A 24,836-nucleotide genomic window follows, 5' to 3' on the forward strand; every position below is an offset into this window, starting at 1 on the left:
GACAGTGGTCAGCTGGTTGGTTTCTTTAGGAGTTGGTGCAGGGGACTCTGGTTAGCAAGTTTTCACCTGTAGCAAACAGGGAGTCCCTACTTGAACCTGTTGAAGCCAGACAAAGTCCTTCTTGTGGTGAAGCCCAAGTGTGCAGCTGGTGCAGTCCTCCAGAGTGCAGTGTACAGATGCAGGCCTGGGGTCCAGCAGGGCAGTCCTTCTTCTTCTGTAGTTCTTCCTTGTTAGAATCTGATGGGTATCTGGTAGGGAACTGAGGTGTGGGTACAGGGCTGCCAGTTTTATCCTTGCTCCTGGCTGAAAAACAGGGGGGTCCTGGTTCTCCAATCAGGGGCAGGGTCCTTCCCTCTGTGATGACCTTTTCCTGGGAAGTGTGGCAAAAATCAATCCCAGGGAGCAACATTCCTCAAAAATCCATCATGGCTGAAAGTGATTTTTGGAGGTTATATCTGGCTGAGCCCACCCACTCGTGTGGCTACAAATCCTAAACACACCCCTCTCCTGCCCTCTCCTGATCTAATCAATGGGGCACCTAATTGTCTGGGTTTGCAGGATGTGAGGGGGTTACTGGGTTGCTCCAAATGTCCTTCCCTGCCTTTGAAGACCAGTTTGGCAGCCCTCCCCACTTCCTGCATCCACATCTGCTGAGTGACGATCTCCTACCCCAGGCACATCTCTTTGTGTTGGGCCAGGCCACTTCACACCTCATCAATGCAGCCTGGCCAGGCTGCCAGAGGCTGGCCAATCAGAGCAAAGCAGCAAAAACACGGCAGGGCTGAAGTTGACAACTTTTCAGGTAAAGTTTAAAACTATTTACCTGAACAAGTTATATTAAACCCAACATCTGGAAATTGTGGGATTTATTAGAACAATTAATTTGATACCAAACTTGTTTATCTGTTACTTAAGGGGATTTTAAAAATTAAAATAAATTCTCCCCATTCTAGCCTATGGAGGCCATTCATTACAATGAGGGAAAACAAATTTGGCTGTTTTACCTCACCAGGGCTTATAAAACTATTTTTATAAGGTCCCTGCTTATAGTTACATGGCCTGTTTTACCTCACCAGGGCTTATAAAACTATTTTTATAAGGTCCCTGCTTAAAGTTACATGGCACCGAACCCTAGGGACACATAGGGCACACCTTAGGGGTGATTTATATGTAAAAATAAGGTAGTTTAAGGCTTTGAAACTACTTTTAATTCCAAAGTCGAATTTGCATGTAACTTTAATTTAAAAGCAGCCAGCAAGGCAAGCCTGCCTTTAAAATGACACTGGGCAAATCAGCAGTGTGCACTGCCTATGCTGGGGTCCCTAAACCTACATGCCCTACCATATACTAGGGACTTATAGGTAGGTTGACTTAGCCAATTATAATTAGCCTAATTTGCATACTGATTTTACACAGCACAGGCCGTGGGACTGGTTAGCAGTACCCAGGGCACCATCAGAGTCAGGAAAACACCAGCAAAAAGTAAACAATGGGGCAAAATGTTAGGGGGCCTCTGCAATCAGCCCTGTTTTCTCACAGGTGTTATTTACTATTCCCACTCCAATCACAACCAACTTTAGGAAAGTGTTGGACACTAAAAGGGTGAAATACACTACTCCCAATCCAATCTACACCAACTTGGAGAAGGTGTTGGACACTAAAGGGGTAACATTTACTGTTCCCACTCCAATCCACCAACTTTGGGCAAGTGTTGGACACTGAAGGGGTGACATTTACTGTCCCCACTCCAATCTATAGCACCTTTGGAAAAGTGTTGGATACTAAAGGGGTGACATTTACTATTCCTACTCCTATCTAAACCAACTTGGGGAAGTTGTTACACATTAAAGGGTTGATATTGACTATTCCCACTCCAATCTAAACCAACTTTGGGAGGTTGTTGGGCACTAACAGGGTGACATTTACTTTTCCCAGTCCAATCTAAACCAACTTTGGGAAAGTGTTGGCCACTAAAGGGGTGACATTTACTATTCCCACTCCAATTTGAACAAATTTGGGGAAGGTGTTGGATACTGAAGGGATGACATTTACTATTCTCACTCCAATCTAAACAAACTTTGAGAAAGCGTTGGACACTAAAGGGGTGGTATTTACTATTCCCACTCCAATCTATAGCAAATTTGGAAAAGTGTTGGACCCCAAAAGGTATAACATTTATTATCCCCTCTCTGAACTATGCCAACTTTGGGAAAGTGTTGGACATTAAAGGGGTGACATTTACTTTTCCCAGTCCAATCTAAACCAAATTGGGGAAGGTGTTGGACACTAAAGGGTGATGTTAATTATTCCCATCCCAATCTAAACCAACATATAAAAGTTTAAAAAACCAAAAGCACACATTTTTTAACTACAATATTATATTTTACAAAACCACAATACATTGCTAATAATTCAATGTATCAAACTATCGTACATTTATAAATAGTAAAAATATTTAAATCATAAACCACTATTTTCAACTACTAACATTTATATACAAATTTGACGTTATACATTTATATTAATAATTTAATTATTAATAAATCATGAATTTATATAATTAACATTATTTAGGATTCAAAAACGTTTTTAATAAATTAGAATGAAAAAATATCAAATTAGCAACTTTACTAAATACATTTTGTGTACATTTTATTAGTCTTTAAAAAAAGTAATTATTTATAATGTTTAAAAAAAAATCTAATTATTTTCATAAGTTAAATTAATTTATAGCATTTAAAACATTTCATTTAACTATACTATCAATAAAATTCTAAATATGATCAATTAAATGTGTTTTTTAATTATAGTTTTTTAAACAAATAAAATACATCTCATTTCACAAACAAAATATAAATTAAAAATTAAATAAAATACATTTTATAAATTGCATATTGAAAAAGTTACCTTAAAAATAAAATAAAAAAATGAATTTTGAAAAAATCTCAATACCCTTATCCGCTATTAACCCAATATCCTGCTGCTGAGAATATTTTTCTATGATTAATTAAAATACATTAAAACACTTCAAACATTAAAATTTCAACAATGCCATAAACAAAACAAAATCTCATGAAAAACATTGAGGGGCTCATTACAAGTTTGATGGTCCCAATGCGGGACCGCCAAACTCGCAGGGAGGACACCACCGCCATGGCATGGCTTCTGCTGGCCTGACCTGGCTGGCCTGTGGAAACCTTGAAATAGAGCATTCCTACCAGTCAGTCTGGCAGGAGAAGTGCTACGAGATAGCTCTCGTCTCCCTTAAAGGAACTGAGTGCCATCTCGTAGCACAGAGGGGGCTACCCAGCACCCTTGGAATGCACCCTGTCTGCAAAGCAGACAATGCACCTTCTGAGAGTACTGGACAGAGGAGCCCCTGCACTGCCCATGGCATGGTTGTGGGCAGTGCAAGGACCCCCTTGTGCCCCCCTGCGCTACCTTTCCGCTAGCCTTTTCATGGTGCGGTCCCAGACATGAAAAGGCTGGCAGAAAGGGGGGCTGTAATCATCATGGCGGCACTGAGTTCAGCACTGCCAAGGCTGGTTACAAGCCCAACCACTGTCATGCCTTTGGGAACCATGTTCCCGGTGGGGACTGCAGTCCTTTGGTGGTCTGACCTCCAAAGTCAAAATTTGGCATGCGGACCACCAAAGCCCAAGCAGTCTGACCACCACCCGGAGTCGTGACAGTCTGAAGACCGTCAGACTTGTAATGAGGCCCTAAATTACAATCACAAACCTTTAACCAAAATGTAATACATTGCATGCAATTTTAAAATAAAAAACGATGATATATACAAAGATATTTCCTACACCAATATTTTTAGTATCAATATTATAAACGTCACTAAAAACAATATCTTTAACTTCGATGTTACTTACCTTGACATATGTGAAGCCCAGATATTCTTGACATTATGGGGGTCATTCCAACCCTGGCGGTCGGTGTTAAAGCGGCGGCTAACCCGCCAACAGGCTGGCGGTTTAAAAAATTGAATTCTGACCCTGGCGGAAACCGCCAACAGAGACCGCCACATTAACACTCCGACCGCCACGGCGGGACAAACAAACAGCGCTGCGGTCACCGCCAACAGACAGGCAGGAGTCAATGTACCGCCCACCCTATCACAACCCACCAATCCGCCACATTTTCCGGGGCGGTAGCCCCGCCGATAAAAACACGGCGGAAACAGACATTTCAAACGGAAAACGCTCACCTCCATACACCCCACGAGGTGCTTGAGATGAAGGGCCCAGTGCAGCGGTGCTTGAGACGGCGGTGCCCAGCGGAGCGGTGCTTGAGATGAAGGGCCCAGTGCAGCGGTGCTTGAGATGAAGGGCCCAGTGCAGCGGTGCTTGAGATGAAGGGCCCAGTGCAGCGGTGCTTGAGACGGCGGTGCCGAGCGGAGCGGTGCTTCAGATGAAGGGCCCAGTGCAGCGGTGCTTGAGATGAAGGGCCCAGTGCAGCGGTGCTTGAGATGAAGGGCCCAGTTCAGCAGTGCTTGAGACGACGGTGCCCAGCGGAACGGTGCTTGAGATGAAGGGCCCAGTGCAGCGGTGCTTGAGACGGCGGTGCCCAGCGGAGCGGTGCTTGAGATGAAGGGCCCAGTGCAGCGGTGCTTGAGATGAAGGGCCCAGTGCAGCGGTGCTTGAGATGAAGGGCCCAGTTCAGCGGTGCTTGAGACGGCAGTGCCCAGCGGAATGGTGCTTGAGATGAAGGGCCCTGTTCAGCGGTGCTTGCCTTGGCGGTCCTTGGCCTGTTCAGCGGTGCTTGCCCTGTTCAGCGGTGCTTGCCTTGGCGGTCCTTGCCCTGTTCAGCGGTGCTTGCCCTGTTCAGCGGTGCTTGCCTTGGCGGTCCTTGGCCTGTTCAGCGGTGCTTGCCCTGTTCAGCGGTGCTTGCCTTGGCGGTCCTTGCCCTGTTCAGCGGTGCTTGCCTTGGCGGTCCTTGCCCTGTTCAGCGGTCCTTGCCCTGTTCAGCGGTGCTTGAGTTGGCGCTCCTTCATTGCCCAGCTGGGCTGTGGCTGGCGCTCCTTCATTGCCCAGCTGGGCTGTGGCTGGCGGGGCCCTCCTGGGCAGCTGGGCTGTGGCTGGCGGGGCCCTCCTGGGCTGCCGTACCGGGCCTCTGGGTGTCCTCCTGCACACCTGGGATGGGGCTGGTTGGGCCCTCCTGGGCAGCTGGCCTGCTGCCGGACTTGTCGGGCGTGCTGCCCTTTCCACCCTTCCCTGGTCGTCTGTGCCCCTTTCCCGCCTTTGGCGGTGTGCCAGGTGGCACCCCACTTCCAGCCGGAGCCAGGGTAGGGATTTTGGTCCCTGGTGTCCTTGGCCTCTCGCGCCGGGCACTGGTAATCTTTGGGTGTTTTTCCGGGGGTGGGCTGGCCGTGCCTTGGCTCCTAGCAGAACTAGTTGCCCTTGAGGGTGGGGGACTCCACAGTCCTTGGACAACAGTCTTGGTAGGTCCTGGTTTGGTGGTGGCTGAGGTGCTGATTGCAGTCTTATGAGATAGACGGGGTGGGGGAGCTGTTGGAAAGAGGTCAAGTTTGGAAAGGAAAATCAATTTGGAAAGAGAGAGACGGCTAGGTGTAGTGGGTATGGGAGTGGAGGAAGAGGATGTGGTTGTAGGAGTGTGAAGTCTGGTGTCTTTGGGTGCAGGTGCTTGGGCTGGAGGCTGTCGTGAGGTGGATGGCTGTTGGGTGGGTGGCTGCCTGCGTTTGTGTGGTTTGGAAGAGGGGGTGACAGACACACTGGGAGAGGACACAGGGGACGTGTAAATGGTAGTGGGGGTGGTGACTGCACGTGTGCGGAGTGTTCTGGTGGGTGTGCTGGTGATGGACGTAGTGGCTGAAGATGTTGTGCATGCAAGTGTGAGTGGAGACGTCACAGGGAGGGAGGAGGGAGACGAGGAGGAGGGGGACACAGTGGAGGCAGTGGGTGTTGGTGTGTCTGCATGTGGATGTTGCTTGTGTGAATGCTTGTGTGATGTGTGGTGCTTATGTCTGGATGAGCTTCCCTTGGGTGTTGAGGTGTGTGCAGGCTGGTCTGTAGGTGTGTCTGGGATAGGCAGAGGTACAGGGGTTTGGGTCTGGGTGGAGGAAGTTGGAGGGGGGAGGCTAGAGACAGGGACAATTGCTGCCGTCAGTGCTGAGGCCAGAGCGTTGAACGATCGCTGATGGGCAGCCTGACCCGAATGAATGCCCTCCAGGTATGCATTACTCCGGTGCACCTCCCTTTCTACACCCTGGATGGCATTCAAAAGGGTAGACTGCCCAACAATGATGGTCCTCAGGAGGTCAATGACCTCCTCACTGAGGGCAGCAGGGGTGACAGGGGCAGGGCCTGAGGTGCCTGGGGCGAAGGAGATGCCCCCCTTCCTGGGTGAGCGGGCACGGGGCAAACGCTGAGGGGCTGCTGGGAGGGCGGTGCTGGTGCGCTGGGTGGCGGCTGTACCTGTTGTTGCGGGGGGCACGGATGTTGCCGCCACCATAAGGGAGCTCCCTTCAGAGGACGAGTCGCTGCCACTGACATCAGCACGAGTCCCTGCTGTGGAGCTCCCCTCGCCCTCCGTCCCACTGGTGTACTCAGAGTCCGTTGCATGGCCCTCCAGGGCCATGTGGGATGCAGCTCCCTCGTGCTCCGATGCCACATCTCCGCCTGATGATGCTAATGCACACATGAACAGGAAGACCACAAAAAAGGAGGGGGGGAGAAAGAAAGACATGTTGATTGCATGGATTACCGCTACAGTTGGCGGAGAGGACAGTCACAGAAGCCCCCTGCACTACGCTGCGCACTTGGGGTCCACTACTCAATCAGTGGGACATGGCCTACAAGCCTATGGACGACAACTGCACACATAGATGACACAGGGCCATGAATAGCTGTACTTGGCACCCTACAGAGGTGGGTGGCGGGGGCACAGGGCCATGCCTTACGGAGGGGCCTAGCCTACAGAAATCGCCCTGGCCTAGAGATACCCACAGCCCACCTCCCCCACCCAGACAACTCCACTGCGCGCAAAATCACCAGAATGAGAGTGTACTCACCCCCTTGTGTCTGCTGTGATGTCCTCACGCGCCCATCCAAATCGGGGTAGGCCACCGCCAGGATCCGGGACATCAGGGGGGTCAATTGACGACTGGCACCCCTCCTACGTTGGGAGGCCATCCCCAGCAGAGACTCCGCCGTCTTCCTGCTCCCGCGTCGGATGTCCTCCCACCTCTTCCGGCAGTGGGTGCCCCGTCTGTTGTGGACCCCCAGGGTCCGGACGTCCTTGGCGATGGCACGCCAAATCGCGACTTTCTGGTGGGCGCTGACCTATGTGACATGTACAGGGGGAGAAAAAAAATCATCACCTTCTGCATGCTCGATGTGAATGGCCCCCCATCCCCACCCTTGCCATGTGGCCAATGCTCTCATCTGTCGTCTGATGCATGCCTCAATCGCTCCCCTCCCCACCATCTTTCATCCACCCGACTCAACCCAGGCATTGCCCACAAAGCATGGTCCCAGTGTACTTACCTGTTGGTCTGGAGGACCGTAGAGTAGCGCATACTGGGGGAGGACCACATCCACGAGTTTCTCCAATTCTTCAGAAGTGAAGGCAGGGGCCCTTTCCCCAGTCGCAGCAGCCATTGTCTCTTCCAGACCGAGGTCACAGCAGCACTTGCAGTGTAGTTCCTCTCCTGTGGAAGATCAGGTATCGAGTGATTAAGTAGATAGAAAATGGCGGTGACGCCCGCGGCGGTGCGTACCGCGGCGGTGCGTACCGCGACCGCCGGCGCACATCGTCATTGGCTTGTGAAACCCATAGGGTTCTATGTTAACCAATGTGGCTTTGCACCGCCTACCGCCACGGTGTGCCACACCAGCGCATTGCCCTCACATCCCATTGTCACACTTCACAGGTCAGGCAGCCGCCATTTCAAGGGCCCACATGGCCTAATTACCAACTGCGTCACACATACCTAGGCCTTGCACCAACACTCATACAAGCCATTCAATGCATAGTGAATCGTGTTGTGTGCAAGCTGTGGGAACGTACCTGTGGGTTGATTGACTCTGTGCTCGCTGTTGTCCTTCCTAGGCACCGTCCGCTGGGCAATGCGAGAAGATGGAGGAATCTTCCCGTGTACAGACCGCTGGTGGACCTGTCGACAATGGAGGAACGACATGTCATTCTGACATACAGGCTTGACCGAGCCACTATACATGAACTGTGCGCCCAGCTGGAGGCAGACCTGATGTCACCCATCCGCCAACCCATAGGGATCCCCCCTCTAGTGCAGGTGCTGTCAGTACTCCATTTCTTAGCAAGTGGGTCATTTCAAACAACAGTGGCAATATCATCAGGGATGTCTCAACCTATGTTTTCCAAGGTGTTGTCCAGAGTGTTGTCTGCCCTGCTGAAACACATGCGGAGCTACATCGTTTTTCCCTGAGGTGGGGGATTTGCCTACAGTGAAGGGTGATTTCTATGCCCTTGGATATATCCCCAACATCATTGGTGCCATTGATGGGACACATGTTGCTTTGGTCCCCCCCAGCAGGAGTGAACAGGTGTACAGGAACAGGAAAAGTCATCATTCGATGAATGTACAGATGGTCTTTTTGGCAGACCAGTACATCTCTCATGTTAATGCCAAGTTCCCTGGGTCAGTGCATGACGCGTACATCATGCGGAATAGCGGCATCCCTTACGTGATGGGTCAACTCCAGAGGTACCGGGTGTGGCTATTAGGGGACTCTGGTTACCCCAAACTGTCCTGGCTACTGACCCCAGTGAGGAATCCCAGGACCAGGGCAGAGGAACGCTACAATGAGGCCCATGGGCAGACTAGGAGGGTGATCGAACGCACCTTTGGCCTCCTGAAGGCCAGGTTCAGGTGCCTCCATATGACAGGTGGATCCCTAATGTACTCACCAAAGAAGGTGTGCCAGATCATCGTGGCCTGCTGTATGCTTCACAACCTGGCTTTGCGCCGGCAGGTGCCTTTTCTGCAGGAGGATGGTCCAGATGGTGGTGTTGTAGCAGCTGTGGAGCCTGTGGAGAGTGAAGAGGAGGAAGCCGAAGAGGACGACATAGACAACAGGAACACAGTAATAGAGCAGTATTTTCAATGACACACAGGTAAGAGTACACACCGGCATATAACATTTACTTAAAGACTCCTACCTCTCTACTGTCTGACTTTTTCCCCCAGTGTATGGTAACTGTGTTGTGACTTTCCCTTCCGTTTTCAGAGCTGTGGGCCCCACTGTGTGACATCTGCTTTGTTTCCCCATGAACTACAGCTGTGTGACAGCAGTTTGTTGGCATCACAACGTGAATAACAATTTTGGCACTGTCATGTCTAATACATTTGTTAAAATCACAGACAGACTCCAGATTGTTTATGTGCAATAAGTGTGTTTATTCAAGTGCTCTAATTTGGATGGGTGGTTGCAAATCGGTGAGGGGTGATGGTGGAGGATTGTCCATGGCAGAGTCCAGACTATCAGGTTCACAGGTGCATTGTCCAAATGCCTGTGGGAAGTGGAGCAGGGGCAGTTTAAGGTTGGACAGGGTGACAATGTGGGACAGTGGGATGACAATCAGGGCGGTATCCTTTGCTGGCGGGGGTCTTGACATGTTACTCTGTCTTCTTCCTGGATCTCAGGGCCCGCTTGCGGGGTGGTTCTCCTTCTGCAGGGGGTGGGGTTCTGGTGGCCTGTTGGTCTTGTGTCTGGGCCTCCTGTCCACTAGCGCCGGCGGAGGTGGTAGCCAGTTCTTGTTCCATGCTAGTGTCAGGGGCCCTTTGAGGTGCCACAGTGGTCCGCAATGTGGTGATTAACTCATTCAGGGCCACCACGATGGTACCCATGGCGGAACTGATGTTTCTTAGTTCCTCCCTGAACCCCATATACTGTTGCTCCTGCAGAAGCTGGATTTCCTGAAACCTGGCCAGGACCGTCGCCATCGTATCCTGGGAGCGGTGGTATGCTCCCATGATGGAGGAGAGGGCCTCGTGGAGAGTGGGTTCCCTTGGTCTGTCCCCCCCCTGTCGCACAGCAGCCCTCCCAGTTCCCCTGTTTCCCTGGGCCTCGGTCCCCTGGACCGTGTGCCCACTACCACTGCCCCCAGGTCCCTGTTGTTGTTGGGGTGGTGGGTTAGCCTGGGTTCCCTGTAGTGGTGGACACACCGCTGATTGACGTGTCCTGGGGACAGAGGTATGGGCCCGCTGGGTGGGTGCTGTGCTGGTGTTCCCAGAGGTGGGAAGGTCTGCTGTGGCCTGTGCCTGTCTGAGGGGAACTGACTGTCCCGAGGTCCCCGATGGACCGGGCTGGTCATCTAGATCCAGGGAGACAGAGCTGCTGACATCACTGTGGGCCTCTTCTGGGGGTGGAGTGGACATTTGTGGACCCTCCTGCGCGGTGACCTGGCGTTCGGGTCCTGCAGGGGTATAAAAGTATGGTTATTGCTTCTGTGTGTGCCAATGGCGTGCAATGGGTGGGTGCCCGTGTACCCCAGTGCTGGCATTCCTTTGTGGGGGCTGTTGTGACGGTGTTTTGGGGGGGGTGATGGGTATGTGCATTGGGCATGCTTTGGTGATGGGTGTCCATGCTTTGGGGCCGCATGCAGGGCTAAGTTTTGGGATGGGTGGGTTGTGATGGTGAGACATTTGCAAGGGGTAGTTGTGATGGGGGTGAGGGTGACGGTGGGGGTATGAGTTGGCATGCAGGTGGGGTGGGGGGATGAAGTAGTGAAGATGAGACTTACCAGAGTCCATTCCTCCACCGACTCCTGCGAGGCCCTCAGGATGCAGGATGTTCAAGACTTGCTCCTCCCATGTTGTAAATTCTGGGGGAGGAGGTGGGGTTCTGCCGCCAGTCCGCTGTACCGCAATGTTGTGCCTTGATACCATGGAACGCACCTTCCCCCGTAGGTCGTTCCACCGCTTCCTGATGTTGTCCCTATTTCTTGGGTGCTGTCCCACAGCGTTGACCCTGTTGACTATTCTGCTCCATAGCTCCATCTTCCTGGCAATGGTGGTGTGCTGCACCTGTGTCCCGAACAGCTGGGGCTCTACTCGTACGATTTCCTCCACCATGACCCTGAGTTCATCATCTGAGAACCTGGGGTGTCTTTGAGGTGCCATGGGGTGGTGTGGATGATGTGTGGGGTGGAGTGTGTAGTGATAGGTGGGGTGCTATTTAGTGGTGTGTTGTGTGAGGTGCATGGAAGTTCTGTGTGTATTGGTATTGTGTGCCTGTGGATGCTTGGTAGTTGACTGTGGTGTCTCTCTCTCGCCTTCTCTCTGAATTTCTGGTCGTAGGGGTTTGTGGGTGATGTGGGTGTATGTTTTATATTGTATTGGGTGTGTGGGAGTGGTGTGTGTATGTGTATTTCGAATTGTCCAATGTGGTAGTGTTTTGTACGAGTATGTGTATTTCGACCGCGGCGGTGTGTACCGCCAATAGAATACCGCGGTTGAAAGACCGCCGCGTGGATTCGTGGGTCGTAATGGCATGGGCATATTTCTGTTGGTGTGACGGTGGAGGTTTGGTCATCGCCAGTTTATCGCTGACCTTTGGTGTGGCGGACTTTTGTGGATGTCGGTATTTTGGCGGTTTGCCTGTTGTGGGTCAGAATGACGTGGCGGTTTACCGCGGCCGCGGCGGTGTTATGGCAGTCTTCTGTCTGGCGGTAAGCGCCTTTTACCGCCGAGGTTGGAATGACCGCCTATATTTCTGTGTCACACTATTTTGTTATTCACTATTTTGTCTAAACACCATGTGTAAGAACAGCCAGAGAGTCAATGTAGGAGATGATTCCATTATTGAAATTCTAGATGGTTTTGGGGAGGCTGTTGCTGTGGTCGGGTCGATGGGTTTTCAGAGTGGTGTTCCATTCCTTGTCAATTATGCTGCTCCAGTTTTGGTGGGCTGGTCTGGCTGTGGCGCATGAGCATTGGACCACCAAATGCTGAACTTGATTAGGGTGTGGTCTTCTGAGGAGACTGGTGTAGGCTTAGGTACTCAGATGTTGCTGAATGTGGTGAAATTAGGGTCCAAGAGATGACCAGTGACCTGGATAGGTCCCTTTGCTTTCTGGGTGAGGCCCAGGCTTCTAAGGTCTTCAATGAGTGCTTTTGAGTTGGGGTGAGCGTGATCTTGCAGGATGAAGTTCAGGTATCAAAGTAGGATGTAATTGGTAGTGTTGAGGGCGAGTGGTGCAACCAAGCCTATGACTGTGCCTGTAAAGTTGGTGTGCAGTCCAGGTGATCTGTACATGAAAGGGCCACTTATGGTGAAGTTGGCTGTGATGTGGAGCTTGAACAACAGGCATTCTAGGTTGGAGGATTACATGTCCATGGACGTGGTGTAGCTGATGGCATTATTTTTGAGATACAGTGATATAGCAGGTTTGTGATACGATAATTTGATACTGTCAGTGCAAATGAGGGACATGCTTTTGTCAATGTACCACTATTCTGAATCCAACCCTATACCAGTAGTGAAAAATTCACATGTTTGACCTGCATCCCAATGGTGTAGTAAAAGCTAATGTGGGGGTTTCCACTGGGCCTGATAGGCTGCTAAGGTACATCACATCAAAATGTTTACTAGCTCTTTATGGCAGTCTTCTGTCACTGTACAGGAATACCATGTAAGAACTAGCGGCTGGGGTCTAGAAGCTGTCAAGTACACTGCCAGAGTAAGGACTGAAATGTAGCAAAAATGGCACAGTGAAAAAGGCAAATAGAATCATCTTGTGTTGTAGAGCAGTAGTAAGAAGAAAACATGAGGAGGAGAAATGGAATAGAAAAGGGTGAAATGAATGTTGGAAAAAGCTGAATGGATTCTACAAGGAATGGAGAATGAGTGGATGGATAGAATACTTAGATGGAAGGCAGAAATGATGTATGGAAACTTGAAAGGAACTCCTTTAGGAAGCGCTGATCTTCACTCCCTTGCTGCACTCTGAGCTGATATTCTGATACAGACACATGCGTTAGGCTCTCATTTCAAATCTCTCATTAGCCTGAAATAAGAGTGACAATAGGGCAGTAGTGGTGTATGTGCTTCTTTTGACTGTGGTTGAAAGACACACAGACACAAACACTCCTCCTTCTTGTGCAAGGAAACCCTTACTACCTTGTACACGTTATACACAGTGAGGCTTTCACACCACGCAAAGAAAACTACTGGAGCGTAACTGTACTGGATAGCAGAAAAGAATGTATCTGCATCATATACATGTCTGCTTTGTCCATGTTCAACATTTTTATTGTCCTTCAGAAGAAAGACAGGGAATGCAAATGAATCCATGTTGGTCAAGAAGCAGAAGCTGCCTAAAAATATATATTTGCACTTCCTATAGGGTGACCACCTTATTCCAGGTCATTACAGATACTCTCTCTAGGCCTAAACTTTTCACCTACAAATTGTCTAATTAGTTCAAAAGAAGCAAAACAAGACTACAACGTCAAGAATGCATTAGGCTATCATGCAAAAGTCCAGGACTGAAAACAAGGCTCATAATAACCTGGAGGAAAGTGATCACTCCAACTCATTTGATGAGGGTATGTTGTGTGAGACAATGCTGCAGAATTAGACTGGGGCAAATGGGATTAGCCACATGGAGCCCCCCGAGACACATGTATACACATTAGAAATCTGAATGCATGGCCACAAACATAGCACCCCCACCTCTAGGCTCTTACAGCTCAAGCAACATGCCACTCATCTGTGCTCAGCCTGTGTGCATCTGTTGCTCCCCCTGCTGAACAGAAATTAGGGTTGCTCTCAAGCAGTATGATAAAATGTACCACTGGCAACCCAGAAGGGGGCATATATAACTTTTCTATGCTGGGGTGTCATTCATTGAAGACTCATCCAAATCACATTCTTATGATTGTGGCACATGCATTGACATAGGCTGCTACATGAAATTCTTGTTTCTATATCCTAGAAGTTATGTTGTCCTATTGAACGTTATGCAGCAGAGAACCAGCCAAACACGTTGGTGTTTGCCCACTCCTACAAAGCCTGGTGATTGAAGTAAGTAGTACCCACAGCCAGAATGGCAGAGAATGACTGATCTGTGTGTGAAAAGAAAAAACAGTAAGTATCAGGACTTTAGTAACATGAAGTGACAGCAGAGCTCAAGAGCGGCAGTGAAAGGGCTGGCTAGATATGATAGCAGTAGGAGTCGTACGAAGTGAGAAAGGTAGTGTTGGTCTGATATGGCAACAGCAGGCGTTACATGCAGTAACAGCCGTACTAGGAGTGATCTCAGCAGGCTTTGTAGAATATTGTACAAATTGGTAATTAGACCTTGGCAGGCAAGAAAAAAAGGTGCATGCACCATAGAGTATACCAATCCATCTTGCAATTTGACACAAAATTGAGGTGCTGATTATGAATTTGGTGGTTCACCGGCCTCACCACAGTTGTATTAACATGCTTCCACTGGGCTGACTGGTATAAACGTCGTATTACAAAGATCTCACCGGTCAGCCCAGCGGAAACAGTGTAGCAGCATTGGCCTCATCTCCCTAAGGAAGCCAAGGCCAATGCTATCGCACACAGCACCCTCACAATGCACACTGTCTGCAACAGCAGAGAGTGCGCATTCCAGGGGTACTGACTGGGGAGCCCCTGCTCTGCCCAAGACAGGGTTGTTGGTAGTGCATGGGTCCCCCTGCTGGCCCCCAACTTTGCCTTTCCACCTGCCTTTCCATGGCTTGGACCCCAGCATGAAAAGGCTGGTGAAAGGAAAGTGGTGATCAGGTTATACCACCAACAACCAGTCAAGATCCCTGATCCTGGTGGAGACAGCTGTCTCCTGGCGGTTCAACTGCCAGGATCGTAATCTGGCAGTTGGACTGTCAAAATTGCGGTGGTCTGACCACTACCGTGAGTTTGGTGGTCTCAGGATCACCAAACTCGCAATGAGGCCCTTAATCTAGCATGTTGAGCACCTCACAGCTGTTCTTTGAAATAGTATTCCCTATTTAAGCTAACTAAATGTTTAGAGATAATACTTATTACCCTTATCACATATTTGGTCAAACTACCAAACGATTATCTCATAACACTGTTATACATTATATACAAAGGGCTATCTGCACACAAATTGATTATTCCAGTCTTCAGCAATGGAGTAATCCAAGATCGTTTCAAATCACAAGTCCATTGCTATTCAAAATTTAAAAACATTTATTATTATTATTGTTATATTATTTTAATGTCAACTTTTCATCATTTACCTTCAATTTGCTACATTCTCTTTACATAGATAGTCTGACAATATGTGAAAAATCACTTCCTCAAGGCTTGGTATTTCATATATGCTGTTTATCTCTTTATATAGAGTGATATGTATCAGAATATATATTTCATGCACTTTTTTCACTAACACTTGGTCAAATTTTGTCTCTTGATAAATCTTTGGATCAGGTCAATAGCATAGCTTCCTTCATCCTCATAGGAGCCTGTAATGTCTTTGAAATCATGAGTGCACTAGGGCCCTCGCAGTCCTGGGTGGGCGCTGAACAGGATTCTGTAATTGAATGGGAGGTGTTAAGATGTGTTCATAAAAGTTATGATGAAATTCAAGCAGAGTGTGATAGTATGTTGAAGAATAAAGAGGACTGTTACAGAGCTCTTTGAGTGGTGTATTCATTTACATTCATTCATTACAGTTGCTTCGGACTGGGAAGGACACTACAACTGGTGATGAGTAAGGGATATATGACCCAAAAAAACAAAGCTGCTCTCCCTGAGAGTTTATAAAGGTTGAGCAAACTGCTTGTGCATGCCATGTGCACCCCAAATCGATGCAAATCAGTCTGCAATTAGCATAAGTGGAGTCAAACCCCTACTTTAGCCTATACACAGCCATTGAAGTGGAAGGCTCTGCAGAGGAGTACATTTGACAAGCCCACCAAAACCCATTGGTAAGGCTGAAAGAAGAGATACTACACTGTGCCATAACACAGAGCCATCATCAATATGAAACAAATGCTAAAGGCAGTGATCACCAGGTATGAAAACAGAAACCAACTCACTGTCAGAAGTAGAGAAGTGCCATATGACCTCAAAAATCAGGCATGATGACCAGGCCCAAGCATCGAGGTTGCTGGTCCTGCTTTTCAAGAAGAACGCTGCCTTTACAACATGTGCTTGGAAACTCACAGTTTGATGTGCCTGCATTCATGAAGCCACCACCTTTGTTTGAGACTGCAAAGAAACAGAACATTGGTGCTAAATGGATTGCATCGATCAAAATGTTTGATGACTTCATGGATGTAGTAGGAGAAGAAGACGATAAGAAAACTCATTGAATGTTTGAAAAACCTTGAGGGTGATGAAGTGAAATACGTGCTAAGGAAGGTCTTACAAGCTGGTGCAACATCCTGCCAGAAAATAAAAGAAGCATTGGATGCCAAGTTCAATATGGCACTGAATGTCGACTACAAGAGGTACATTTTCAACCAAGCATGACAGCTAGCTGGTGAAATGATGAATGAATTTGTTGAGAGACTTGACGCACTTCTCAAACATTGTACATTCTGTGACTTTAATGATGAGCAAGCTGTGGGCCTTAAAGAGTCATTCAGTTTCAAGTAAATGCTAATGGCTACAAGGGCAGAAGAATGAGCAGATCGACAAGCTGTGGATATGAAAGGGGGAATAGTGTATAATGAATCAGCGTTCATCATGAAAAGTAAGCAAAAGTACAAAATAGATGCACACAAGTCGTTGTCTTGGAAGAAGAAAAAGTTGTGCTTCCAATGTGGGTTTTCATTTCCCAAAGAAGGTAAATGTCCAGTCGTAGGACAGACATGCAAAAGCTTGGGGAATGAAAACCACTTCATAACGGTCTGAAAAGAAAAAGAGATCTAAATGGGTCACGGTGAGAAGAGAAAATGGATGCCAGAAAGTTCCAGGAGCATTATCAGCACGCCAACAAGGCTAAAAGACAGTGGGGGTGATTCTGATTCTGGCGGGCGGCGGAGGCCGCCCGCCAGAATTCCGCCCTCCAAAATACCGCGCCGCGGTCAAAAGACCGCAGCGGGTATTTCAAGTTTTCCCCTGGGCTGGCGGGCGGCCGCCAAAAGGCCGCCCGCCAGCCCAGGGGAAAACGACCTTCCCACGAGGATGCCGGCTCGTAATCTAGCCGGCAGAGTGGGAAGGTGCGACGGGTGCATTTGCACCCGTCGCGTATTTCACTGTCTGCCAAGCAGACAGTGAAATACTTGTAAGGGCCCTCTTACGGGGGCCCCTGCAGTGCCCATGCCAGTGGCATGGGCACTGCAGGGGCCCCCAGGGGCCCCGCGACCCCCCCTACCGCCATCCGGTTCCCGGCGGGCGGACCGCCGGGAACTGGATGGCGGTAGGGGGGGTCGGAATCCCCTCGGCGGCGCAGCTAGCTGCGCCGCCTTGGAGGATTCAACAGGGCAGCGGTACACTGGCAGGAGCCCGCCAGTGTTGCCGGTCTGACCGCGGCTTTACCGCCGCGGTCAGAATGCCCTGCGGGGCACCGCCGGCCTGTCGGCGGTGCTCCCGCCGACCCTGGCCCCGGCGGTCTAAGACCGCCGGGGTCAGAATCACCCCCAGTATCCTTTACGATAAGTAGAAAACAAGCACTGTTGATCATCGTCAAGTGAGTCATATAAAGGCTCTTCTACGTCATTATCAAGCACTAGTGAAGAAGACGGATGTACATTGTGATATCGACTAAGGAACAACATGCACATGTAGGTTAGCTGCTTGCAAAGAAGATCAAATATTAAAAAAAGAATCACCAAATGGAGCAACAAAATTGATTTGAATACTGTCCTAAAATTGCATGTATTAAACAGATCTACACTGAAATTAAGGACCCACCTGTGAATGTTCTTAAAAGTGTGCAGGCCAAGCTGATTATCATGTCTGTGTGAAACCAACATGACACTGATACCTGAATTAAATATTTTCTATGACCATTTGAAGCTTTCTCTATTGCTGTGTGATATCTGTTCTGTAGTAAAATGAGCCATGCACTGTGGATAATTTTTATGAGAGAGAGTGAAACATATTTTTCTGCTTTATCTGTTCTGTGAAGAATGGAAGTTTGTACTCCTGCTGCTTAATTTGTTGGTATTCTGTAAGTGAGGGAAGTTTTCACTACTCCTTAGCTATGTTTGATCTACGAGGAGGGGATCCTGTACTTCTGAGCTGGTGTGCCTTCTCTGTGAGAGAGGAAATATTGAACTGTTGATGCTCTGACTTATCTGTTTTCCTGACAAGGAAACATGCACTGCTGTTGCTTAATACCTATCGGTTTTGTGGGGGAGAGAAGCTGGTGTCAATGATGCTTAAGTTGTATTTATGCTGAAAGCTGCTATGAAGAAATCCACAAATCTACTTTAGTTCAACATGTTTATTTCCTAATAGAAACAGCCCCAACACATAACGCACGGTAAGCCTTTACACTCTCCAGCTCTTGCCCGTCCCAACTGCCAATCTCGAATGTCTCCCATCCCACATTCCACAAATCCGACATTCTAATTACATTGCATAGGCCACTACGTAGGCCAAATACATAATTACCATCACAACACACCTCCTTATACTTATATACATTTTCGTAACAACATAAATACACAATTTATGCTTCAAGATTTATACTAAATGAACTTGGCTGTAAATAGATTACAGGGTTTTAGCAATCACATACAACTATTACCACAAACACTTATAAGTACAATTTTCCCAATACAACATACTTGAAACATATTTTTCAATAGTTACACACAAAGTCACTAAACTTCCCAGGTGTAGTGATTCTCATTTCACATCTACTAAATGTATCCACTCTATTAGCTATACAACTGTCTTGCACATAAGCTTTGTTACGGCTAAATGTTTGTGTAACATCAACATCTTGACTTGGAACATTATTCTTATCTTCTCTGGTTGCCTCCTCCATCCGCCATGTAGCCTTGTTCACGTTAATATTATTCTTCCCTTTGTATGGCGAGACACGGCTCAAATGCCATAATTTTCCATCCTCAAGCAACACAGCATTACACTGTACTTTTACAAGCCTTAAAGATGAATAGAATTTTCCTTTTCCATATTTTTTAATCTAGTTACTTTCACCTTTACCCACTCACCCACCTGCACATTTACCTCATTACATTTGTGAATTGCATCATAATTTTTTGTTGACCATGTTTGTGTGACCCTAATATTCTTTTTGACATCCTCAGCTGTCCACTCACTCTTCCTACCCTCTAAACATCCAGCCAATATTATCTTTTCTTAATGGAATCCTTCCTCTCATAATTTCAAAAGGACTGTAACCAGTGGAACTACAAGGTTTAGTCGTATATGACCAATCAGTTCACCACACTTCTCTTTCCCAAAACAATTTTGGGCTTTCAGCTAACTGTATGCTGTTCTTCAATACCCTGGTAAAACGCTCCACAGCACCATTACCTGCTGGATGATAATTTGAAGTACTAAGATGTCTTATACCACACCTTACCAAAGATGGTTTAAATTTGTCAGATAGGAATTGCGGCCCATTATCCGTCACATTGACCTAAGGCAAACGCTCTCTCAAAAAAACTTTATCAAATTATTTAACAATGGCTGAGAGACAACTTTACTCATAATCTCTATTTCTGGCCATTTAGATAAATGATCAATCATTACTACTATGTATTTGGATCCTTCCTCTACATGTATAGACCCTGTTACATCTAGGCCTATTTTTTTCCAAGGCATGTCAGGACATCTAATAGGACACAACGGTGGTTTAAATGTAGATAAGGTTGTCTCCGATTCATTACATAGAATACATTCCCTCACTTTTCTTTCGATAGCCACATCTATTCCTGGCCACCAATACAACTCTTTAATTTTACTTTTTGTCTTTGAAATACCTAAATGACCTTCATGGCAGATATCCATTATTTTATTCCTAAGTGCTTCTGGGGGAATGAGCCTACCATTACGCATCAATCTATTTTTTCCATGGAAATTTCTTCTTTCACTACCCAAAACAGTCGTAAATTCCCTTCTAAGTTATTTTTAGATGACCACCCTTCACATAACAGAGTTTGTACTTTAAGTAATGTTGCATCATCTTCAGACGTCCTCTTCCACTCTTCTTTAGTAATTCCCTGAACGTCATCCACTACATCTGCCACATAATAATTCTCAAATTCATTTACCTTATCATCTGATTCTACCAAAAATCTGCAGTTTTGTTCTTGACTCCCGGCATATAGTGCACCTCATACTTGTAATCTAAAAGCCTTATGGACATTTGAGCTATACGTGGAGAAGCCCTGAACAATTAATTTGTTGTCAACACTTTTGTGAGAGGTTTAGTGTCAGTTCGTAAGATAACATTTGTCTTCCATATAAATGACCTGAAATGTTCTAAACACCGAACGCATGCTAGGGCTTCTCTCGCAATAACCAAATACTTTGCTTCAGTATCAGTTATTGAACAGGAAGCAAATGCAATTACACATTCTCTCCCACGTCTGCCTATTTGTGTAAGTACAGCACCAATACCTCTACAGCTTGCATCTGTAGTGACAACACTTTGTAAATTTGGATCAAAATCTTGAAGAGCAGGCGCAGTAATTATGTCATCGTTAATAGTTTGGAAGGCTTCCTGGCACTCTTTAGACCACTCAAACACACATTTCATTTTCAACAACTGCCTAATAGGGTAAGTTTTACAGGACAAATTATGCACATATTTGGCATAGAACTCTACCAACCATAAAAATGCCCTGACCTCATCTTTATTTGTGGGTGCAAGTGAATCTTTTATTGCGACCACTAAACTAGCCTTAGTTTCAACACCTTTACCACTGATCCCGTGTCCTAAATATGTGACGTTTAGTTTAGCAATTTTACCCTTACTATATTCAGCTGTGAGCCCATTGTGGTCTAATACTTGTAGTACTTCCTTTATCCTAGCATCGTGTTCTTTTTTTGAATTACCTATAATAAGGATATCATCTTGAAAAAAAGCTGCATCATGTATTCTGTTAAATAGTTTAAACGTTAATCTTTGGAGCATAGCAGCCACAGAAGTTAGACCAGAAAGAGCCCAAACAAATTGATAACAACCAAATGGGGTGACAAAAGCAGTCAGTCTATGACTATCTGGATGTAAAGACACCTAATGGTAAGCTGAGGTTAGGTCAATTGTGGTAAACAATTCCTTGCCTTTAGTTAAAGCCACAATTTCATTAATTTTAGGTAAGAAAAGTCGGTCTACCATTATATTCTTATTAAGATCTCTCAAATCAACACATAACCTCAATTTAACATTAGAACATCTAGCAAACACTAATGGTGCAATCCAGTCTGACTCTTCAATTTGTTTAATAATGCCAGCCTGTAATAATTTATTCAATTCATTAGAAACCTCACTCCTAACAATTAAAGGTATATTTCTTGCTTTATGGACTGTGGGTATAGCATTATCCTTTAACAGAATTCTGTGTTGGAATTTTTTTAAATTACCAATAGTACCAGAAAACACTTGTGGAAATAAAGTTTTAATGGATTCCTCATTGATATTCTCATCCTGAATCACAGAAATAGTTTCTGTGCTGCTGGGATCAAGGGCATACCCAGTGTACCTCGATCCACCAACCTAAAACAGAAGAACCTGAATTAGAAACATACATTTTACATTCTGCTTTCCTATCGTTAAACACATACAACAGTTTACTGTAGCCTATCAAATGAATTGGTTCACCAGTAAAACGTTTTGGAGAAATATCAGATGTATCTAGATCTCCTCTCACAATGTGTTTAAATTTCTTCAACCAGAATATTTTGTTTATAATTGTATAAGGCGACCCTGAGTCTGCAGTAATAGTAATGGTAACACTTCCAATAGATATTTCACATCTCAGTTTCTTCCATTGATTGCATGAGGTTGAATACTCTGTTTTTTTATATTAAGGACAAACATATTCTTGTCATCACTATCCGATGTTGACCCCGAATCAGTGGCACTTTCCAACAATTTAATAGCAGATTCTTTGTTTTTACTGCAGACTTTAGGAAAATGGCCCATAATTCCTCAATCGGAATATTTCTGATTCCGAGCTGGACATTTCCTATCATTTGGATAGTGACCAGAGATTCCACACCTGAAACACTTAACCTTGGTCTTGTAATCCTCTTCTTTTTTAAGCCTCAGTTTATAGGAGTTTTGTTTAATGGGTTTATTGTCCGTCATATTTGAATGTTTCCATCCTTTTTTATTTTGTTAACTTGATCGTTTGACTCCGCTCGGGGCTCATCCCCCTTTTTATTTCCCATTAATATTGCTTTTGCAATCAATTCCGATTTTTTGACTACCTCTATTACTTCTTGTAAAGGTGCTTCCCCTTTAGCCCACAAGCAATCCTGTATATTTTGATTTGCAGCAAGCATAACTATTTGATCTGTTATCAGCTCATCATGTAAAATGCCAAATCTACATGTCAATGCCAAATTTTTTAAAGCAGAAACGTAATCTTCGATTGATTCATCTTCATCCTGCTTCCTGTTATAAAATTTGTAGCGATCATTCCCAACTCAAGCATAGTATCTTTCCAAATCCTCTAAAGCATGTATAAACACATCACCCTGTTCCCTTTGTTTTTTTTCATTGTGATTCTACGTTTTCAGTCCTTGAGGACCTAAGCAATGTAACAGTATCTTCTTCTTTCTTTCCGCAGCAAAATCATTGTATTCATCCCATGTAGAAATATAATTTAGAAAATACTCTTGCCACTCCTGCCGTTTCATTGAGGAATCACCAATAACTGGTAAAATGGTTGTGGTGGTGGTAAATTCAATGTATATGATGCCACAGTTTGTATTATTAACTTGAGGATAAATATTGACTTAGTGGATTATTTAAGTACTATTACTTGTTCCCTTCTCTTTTTGAACTTGAACTATATCTTTAATGTATACGGTTTGCGATGTTGCAGCTTCCTGGTTGGTTCTCGACCTAAGAAACGGTATAATTGACCAACACGATGATGACGGTGAGCTTTCTAGTTGTTTTTAAATGTCACGATGCGTGAACACGTCGGATTAGCGTAGTCTCGCTGCCTGCTGCGGTGAAAGCAGCACCAGCAGACAAGGGTCTCAGTGGCACGAGTGCACACACAGCGCGTGACAAACGTACGTACAAGGGGAATCAAGGAAGATAAATAAAAAACAAAATGCTCATCCACTTACTGATCTTCTACTGAACAAGTCTGTAAATTCAAAACAAGTGGAGCATCGAAAACGCATACTCCGTAAACGTGTGGGAATGATGCCAGGGCTGCCAAGTAATTGTCCCAAAATTTGTTATGAAGAACTCCACAAATCTGCTCTAGTTCGAAATGTTTATTTCCTAATAGAAACAGACCCAAAACATAACGCACGGTAAGCCTTTACACTCTCCAGCTCTTGCCCATCCCAACCGCCAACCTCGAATATCTCCTATGTCACATTCCACAAATCCTACATTCTAATTACATTGCATAGACACTACGTAGGCCAAATACATCATTACCATCACAACAAGGGACAATAACCTTATACACTTACTGTGTTGTTGCTGTTCTCTATGAGCTGGAACCTTGAACTGCTTCAATTTCTGTTGATACCTGTTGTGTACCCAATATTTGTCTTACAGAAACGTTCACTACTGTCTGTCTTGCAATTTCTATATTGTTTGCAAATGAAACTTTATATAAACCGGAATACTTGTATAATTGCAGGAAGCAAAGGGTGAAATCCTGCAAAATGTCAACAAACTTTTCTTTTAAATATTCATATCAAACAGTAACAGCTTTTAGACTGTAGTAGAGCACTTTGTATGGGTTTTGCCAAGGGATTCTATGGCATTTACTTCTTTTATTTTATAATGTGCACAGCTGCTCAATGAGTGTTTTCGAGCTAGATCTAGCAAAATAACCCAAAATCAAACTAGGACAGAGAATTCCCTAATCAATGCAGGGATAGAGCCAAGTTGTCAGCTTCTTAAGGGAAATTACCTCTGAAGGAAGGAGCTGGAAGTTCAAAGGGAGCTGATTCCAGGTCTTAGCAGCTAGATACGAAAATGTCTTACTTCCCTTCTTCGAATACTTAACTCAGGGCACCACCACCAGGGCTGCGGATGCTGAACGCAGAACTCTAGCAGGGAAGTAAGGTAGAAATCTGTCTGAAAGTTAGCCAGGACTGGCTTGGTAGAGAGCCCGGTGGACCAGAGACAAGGATTTGAAGAGGATATGTTGCTTAGGCAGCCAATGAAGAGATCTTAACAAAGGGGCGGGTGATGTCCTACAAGGAACTCTCAAAGGAAGGAGGGCTGCTGTACTTTGCACCACCTGAAGACAATGTAACAAAGCCTCAGACACTCTCAGGTACAGGGCATTGGCGAAGTCCAGCCTAGAAGTGACCTGCTCTTGTACCACTGTCGTCCTACAATTTAAGGGGAGTAGATACAGGAATTTCTTGAGGATCTATAGTATCCTAAAGCAGGTGCTCCACCACTTGGCTGTGTGGGAGCCAAACATACGAATTTCAGTTTTGTCCACATTACATTTCAACTAATTTGACTGCATTTGTGATACCTTCAAACTTTACTAGCTTTTATTCAGAATCACTCCAAATGTGCCCAAGGGAGTAACAATACGGCGCATGAAAAGACTGAAGATATCGCACATCACTTGGAAGCATTTGGCAGAGTTCAAATAGTGAAATAAAATGGTATGTGTAGTTGCTTGATATTTTTTCTTCCCCATTCCTCCACTGTAATGCCTACATTTTAATTGGGTA

Source organism: Pleurodeles waltl, chromosome 10, assembly GCF_031143425.1.
Source record: "Pleurodeles waltl isolate 20211129_DDA chromosome 10, aPleWal1.hap1.20221129, whole genome shotgun sequence".
NCBI lineage: Eukaryota > Metazoa > Chordata > Amphibia > Caudata > Salamandridae > Pleurodeles > Pleurodeles waltl.